At 36.8% G+C, this 6000-nt stretch overlaps 1 protein-coding gene across 4 annotated transcripts in view; it reads left to right on the forward strand.

The window, feature by feature from the left end:
• OPA1 (OPA1 mitochondrial dynamin like GTPase) overlaps nucleotides 1-5608 on the forward strand; it is a 101393-nt gene extending 95785 nt beyond the window's left edge. For 2 of the 4 annotated variants that reach the window (XM_023214756.1, XM_023214760.1), the window contains one exon: nucleotides 2392-5608. The gene's annotated coding sequence lies outside the window, so the exon portion shown is untranslated. The remainder of the gene's footprint in view (nucleotides 1-2391) is intronic. The other 2 variants (XM_023214759.2, XM_023214757.2) reach the window with 1 other exon arrangement.
• Nucleotides 5609-6000: the final 392 nt, after the last annotated feature.

The raw sequence follows: 6000 nt of genomic DNA on the forward strand, positions 1-6000 counted from the left end.
TGACTTAATTAAAATTTTAATAATTGTTCTTAATCTTTATCTCTTTTGTTTAAAAACATTTAGATAAGTGTTTTTCCTACTTAATTTAGATAGCCTTAGAATTTAGTACTCCTCTCAGTGAATTTACTTTCTTGTCTGATTCTGTTTTCTGGCGTTAGAGGCATGTTCCTAATAAAATACATTATTTAAGAACTTTTCCTTAGTAGCATAATCCATTAATTGTTGCTGAAAAATTGTAAACAGTAAGTCACTCGTGTGAGATGAGCCCTCACTCTGCCACCCAGGCTAGAGTATAGTGGTGCAATCGCAGGTCACTGCAGCCTCAACCTCCTGGGCTCAAGCAGTCCTCCCACATCAGCCTCTCAAGAAACTGGAGCCACAGGCTCATGCCACCATGCCCAGCTAATTTCTGTAATTTTTTGTAGAGATGGGGTTTCACCCTGCTGTCCAGGCTGACATTTGCTTTTATAAAAGGAGTTGAGAAAAGAAAAATACTGTAGTTAAGTCATTATCACTTCATATATTTTGTCACTTTTGTGTGTGAGCCTTACCCTATAGACAGCATGCAGCAGGCTCAGAACTGGAAGGAGTAGTTCAGGTCAGTTCAGAAAAGGCTTTTAAACCAAACAACCTACTTTACTGTCAGGAAAATGTATTTGAGAAAGCAGGGTGGAAAGGGAAGCGCAACTCACATGGTACATCATTGGGAACAGTACGCCAGCAATGAAGGAGAGAAACAAGGCTTAGAAAACTTGAAAATAAAGCTTTGTTACATTATTTCATTTGTTTCTTTAGTAAGTTAAGACAGGCCAGTGCGGTGGCTCACTCCTGTAATCCCAGCACTTAGGGAGACCCAGGTGGGTGGATCACTTGAGGTCAGGAGTTGGAGACCAGCCTGACCAACATGGTGAAACCCTGTCTCTACTGAAAATACAAAAATTGCCCAGGCGTGCTGGCACATGCCTGCAATTCCAGCTACTCGGGAGCCTGAGCTAGGAGAACCACTTGAACCTGGAAGCAGTGGTTGCAGTAAGCAGAAATCGTACCACTGCACTCCAGCCTGGGCGACAGAGCGAGGCTGTCTTAAAAAAAAAGTTAAGACAGATATGTGGAAATATACAGAAATACATAATCATCTTTAACACAAGGTAAACATAATTTTTGTGTTTTATAAGTGTCCATGTTCATAAATCCTTTCTACATCTTCTGTGTATGAATATTTTATTTTAAAACCGTTAAGTGTTACAGTATCACCCTAGTCATGATAGTTACCATGAATACTTACTATTAGAAATAAACATCTTTAGTACCTTGATCTCTGGCACCAGAGCTTACATGATAGTTTTGTTTACCGATCTGTATGTGCTTTGCAGGGAAAAATTGATGAAAGCCCCGGAAGCCCCATTAAAAATATAAGCTGTATTTCTGCTTTTTAACAAAATGAGGAAGCTGAAAGCCAGCCAGTGTTTTACATAATGGTGTCTCTCCCCTCAGCTGATCAGTGTGACATCCAGAATTGCTGTTGCTGCTACCTCTCTAGTCTCTAAGACCCTTTTCAACCCTTGTGACTTAAGACTCTGTGAACTTTTACAAAGTATCTTGTGAACGGGACAGATGATCTGTTTTGTACCCTGCAGATGCATTTAAAAGAGTAAATCTGGGTCGGGCACTGTGGCTCAAGCCTGTAATCCCAGCACTTTGGGAGGCCGAGACGGGCAGATCACGAGGTCAGGAGATTGAGACCATCCTGGCTAATGCAGTGAAACCCCGTCTCTACTAAAAAAATACAAAAAACTAGCTGGGCGGGATGGCAGGCGCCTGTAGTCCCAGCTACTCAGGAGGCTGAGGCAGGAGAATGGCGTAAACCCGGGAGGCGGAGCTTGCAGTGAGCTGAGATCCGGCCACTGCACTCCAGCCTGGGCAACAGAGCGAGACTCTGTCTCAAAAAAGAAAAAAAAAAAAGAGTAAATCTGGCAGAATGGTAACCTTGCTTCATTCTGACCTTTTTATAAAAGTTACCAAGGACCCTAAGGAATACTTTCTCAAGTGTAATTTTAACACATAGGATTCCTAGTTAATTGTTACTCTAATATTTGCTGAAGATGTTTATATGCTGTACAGCCTTACACAGATTCTTCTCCAATCAATTTTAGTATATGCTTTTAACTTTTTCTGCAAGAAATGAATTCCAGTATATTTTTATTTATGTTTGATAAAAAAATTATGCCAATACTGTTATGGTAGGTGATAGACTATATAAGTTTAGAAAAACTAGCAAACGTAAGCAGGTGGGCTTCAACGTTGTTATGATCATGCGGTAATAAACTTTGTTTAGAAATTTTGCATTTGTCTCCCCTGACCTCAGTTTGTTAAATGGGTTTATTTTTACAGATTCATACTCATAATCAGCTCTGCATATATCTGAAGAACAAAAACATCAACGTCTTTTGTCCAGCCTCTTTTTCTTCTGCTGTTCCACCTTTCTAAACATACAATAAAGTCATGGGATAAAAATAATTGACGTGTGTTACGGGCGCTTTAACCATCAGCTGCCTTTCGAATGGAAGAACAGTGGTAATGGATTAACATCCTACTTTGCTGTACTAAAGTGACAAATGGGAATAATAGAATTGATATGGCCATTAGGTTCAGTCCTTGAAGATAAGAAACTTGCTCTCTGTTGGTTGTCTTATTTGTGGTGGCACTAGTTTACCGCGTTAACTGAGGTTACTCAGTGTCAATTTCTTCTCCAGAAATACAATGCTAGGTGTTTTGAAATAAAACTTATATAGCAATTTTTTTAAAGTTATCAATTGTATATAAAATCACAATAGCCTGCTAAATCATTGTGTGTGTCTGTAGTATTCTATTCCCAGAAACTATTTGACCATGATAATTCAGTTTATATTCACCACATGAAAGAAAAGTGGGTAACAGAAGAACCCCTTAAACAGGTTAATTTGGATTGTAACAATTCAGTGTACATTCAGTGAAAGAAATTTCAACCCTTCGTAGCCGGCGAAGAAATTTGCCTTGGAAGCTAAGTCAGTACCAGCTTTTACCTATTTGATTCAGTTGCTGTTTTCTCACTCTATATCCGTTTGAAATTGATTTATTTTAGATGTTGTATACTTATGTTAGGCTTTCTGTTAATAGTGGTTTTTTTCCTGTTGACAGAGCCACTGGATTATGACACAGGATAAGGAAGATTAAAGATAATCAGTTGACTAATTTCATTTAGAATATTATCAAACATTTCAACTAGACATCAGAAAAAGGCTTTCTGTGATAAGACTATTTTAAATAGAAATTATTTCAATAATTAAAGTAATGTTGACCATCCCCCTCTTAGCTGAATAAAGAAAAATTTAGTTTAATTTATTGCAATTTAATTACAGTACTACCTTTACAACATTTTCATGTGTTTTAAATAAATATTTTTTAATTGGCTACAGGACATTCAAGCAAAGAAATGCTTTTTTTACTTAAAATGTCTATCTCATTTGCTGCCTTTTCACTAAGGCTTTACTTTGTTAATAAAAATGTCCGTTGTGTGATGTTTTTTATTTTACAGTTCACTAAATCTTATTTTCTTGGAATTGCTTTTTGGGAACAGCTCCATTGCTACTCCCCATTTTATTGTTTTCCATCATGCATGCTTCGTTGTGATCCCTCAAGATGTAACACTTGGTACACACGGTTGAGGATATGGAAAAACACTTCTGAAAGCGGGAATTCAGTATATGTTTGTTTTATACTGTTTGATAAGGAAAGTAGGTCCAGTTTTAAGCAGCACAGATGTGCTGGTAGATGCATAGTCAGGAACTTTTTTTCTTTCTTTTAGGTCTAGGGACAGGAGTGAATAGAAAGGGAGGAGAACTCTATTATGTTGAATACACAGATTAGGAGATCACCTTACTGGGTACACCCCTCTAACCAGTGCTTACAGGTTAATGCATGTTAATGAATATTTTTGCAGTTGTAAAGCATAACAATTACAACTACAGATCTATTTCTAAAGAATAAAACAGGACCATATTTATTTACTTCTGTCAACTATAGAGAGAAAGAAATACCCTCAGCTGTATTTCCACAGATTTCTCCCAAGGAAAAGGCTAATATTAGTCACTACTGTTATCACATCCCTTTGTGTAAGTTTTAAAAAGAGGTGGAGGGAGAGCTTCGTTTCTTTGAGGAGATAAGTATTGTAACGTATGTGACGAGATGGTAACAATTAATATTACTGAAAGTCCCACATGAGAGTCCTGACGTCCTCTCCGTGCCGCACAGTAATTTGGCTTCTTTCATGGGTTTGTTCTTCTTTTTAGCTGATCTCATCCTAAGCATGCTTTATTTTTCCTTGCAAGCTAGGTATTTATCAAGTGTAGACGTTATTGAAAGAAAATAAAATTCAGTCTCCACAGTAAACCCTGTGTCTTGTGTCAGTAGTTTGAAAGTTAGAAATGATTCAAATTTCAGCAAAAAGATATTAAATAGACAGAAGTTAAATTCGAACTAGCCACAGAATCATTTGTTTTTATGTCAGAATTTGCAAAGAGTGGAGTGGACAAAGCTCTCTATGGAAGATTGAACAACTGTAAATAGATGATATCCAAAATTAATTCGGCTAGGACTTCAGTTTTAAAAATCAGCGAACCTAGGCAGTGCACAGTAGGAAATAAGTGGCCATTGCAGCTTCCCCGTTTAACCCACTGTGCTATAGTTGCATGTGGAACAATCAACCTTTCTAGTACTTTACTATATTGCCCTCTCATTGTATTCCCATTTTCCACAGTTTTTTTCCAGCAGACTTCTTTCTGCAAATTATTCAGCCTCCAAATGCAAATGAATGGTATAAAAATAAGTAGGGAACATGGCAGAGAGTGGTGCTTCCCAGCCTCACAATGTTGGAATTTGACGTAGGATAAGAGAGTATAGAATTAAAAGATAAAATCTTTAGTTAATAACTTTGTGTTTGTTTATTCTAGATGTATGTATCTGAGGAAAGAAATATGGTATTTTTGCTTTCCAATAAAGGGGATCAAAGTAATGGTTTTTATCTCAGTTCTCTAAGCTGGTATATGTTGTAGCTCTAGCAGTATGGAAATGTGCTTTAAAATACGCTTACCTTTTGAATGATCATGGCTATATGTTGTTTAAATATTTAAAACTTACCTTGTTTTCACTTGTGCACTGTGAATGAACTTTGTATTATTTTTTTAAAACCTTCACATTACGTGTAGATATTATTGCAACTTATATTTTGCCTGTGCTTGATCAAAGGTCATTTGTGTAGATGAGTAATTAAAAAATATTTAAATCACATTATAATTCTATTATTGGAGAGCATCTTTTAAATTTTTTTCTGTTTTAATGAGGGAAAGAGAAACCTGTGTACCTACGGTCATTATTTGACCCCACAGTATAACCAGATTCATGGTCTAACAAGCTCTTAATGTGGCTTTTCTCTGAATGCTTGAATTTCACGTGCCTTGCATTTCACAGTTGTACTCCATGGTCAACCGGTGCTTTTTTCACATCGTGGTACTTGTCAAAACATTTTGTTATTTTCCTTGGTAAGATATATAAAAAAGGTTTTATAATTTCACTTTGCTGCCAAGGCTGTCATTTTCAATAATGCTGCTAACATGTTCATATGAGGCTTACTAAAAAGTTATAACTAAGCCTTAGAACTGGAAGAGACTTTAATTTCATCTACCCTCTTATTATAAACTCCTGTTACTCACTTTGTTATTCCTCCAGAACTTTGCTCATAAATGATACCTACTAACTGTTTGTTGATCATTGGATATGTCCCGTTAGGCAGAGTATAGGTGTGCCACCTTCATTCCTTCAGAAGATGCGTAGGCAAGAACATTTTCACTCATGTCAGCATTGGTTTTCTGTATCAGTGCTAACAGACTCGTCCTAGTGGGAGGCCCCATACTTCTATTTTAAACTAAGTTTTCACCCTTTATGTAATTCAAGTTCAGAATCTTC

Source organism: Piliocolobus tephrosceles, chromosome 2 (assembly GCF_002776525.5).
Source record: "Piliocolobus tephrosceles isolate RC106 chromosome 2, ASM277652v3, whole genome shotgun sequence".
NCBI lineage: Eukaryota > Metazoa > Chordata > Mammalia > Primates > Cercopithecidae > Piliocolobus > Piliocolobus tephrosceles.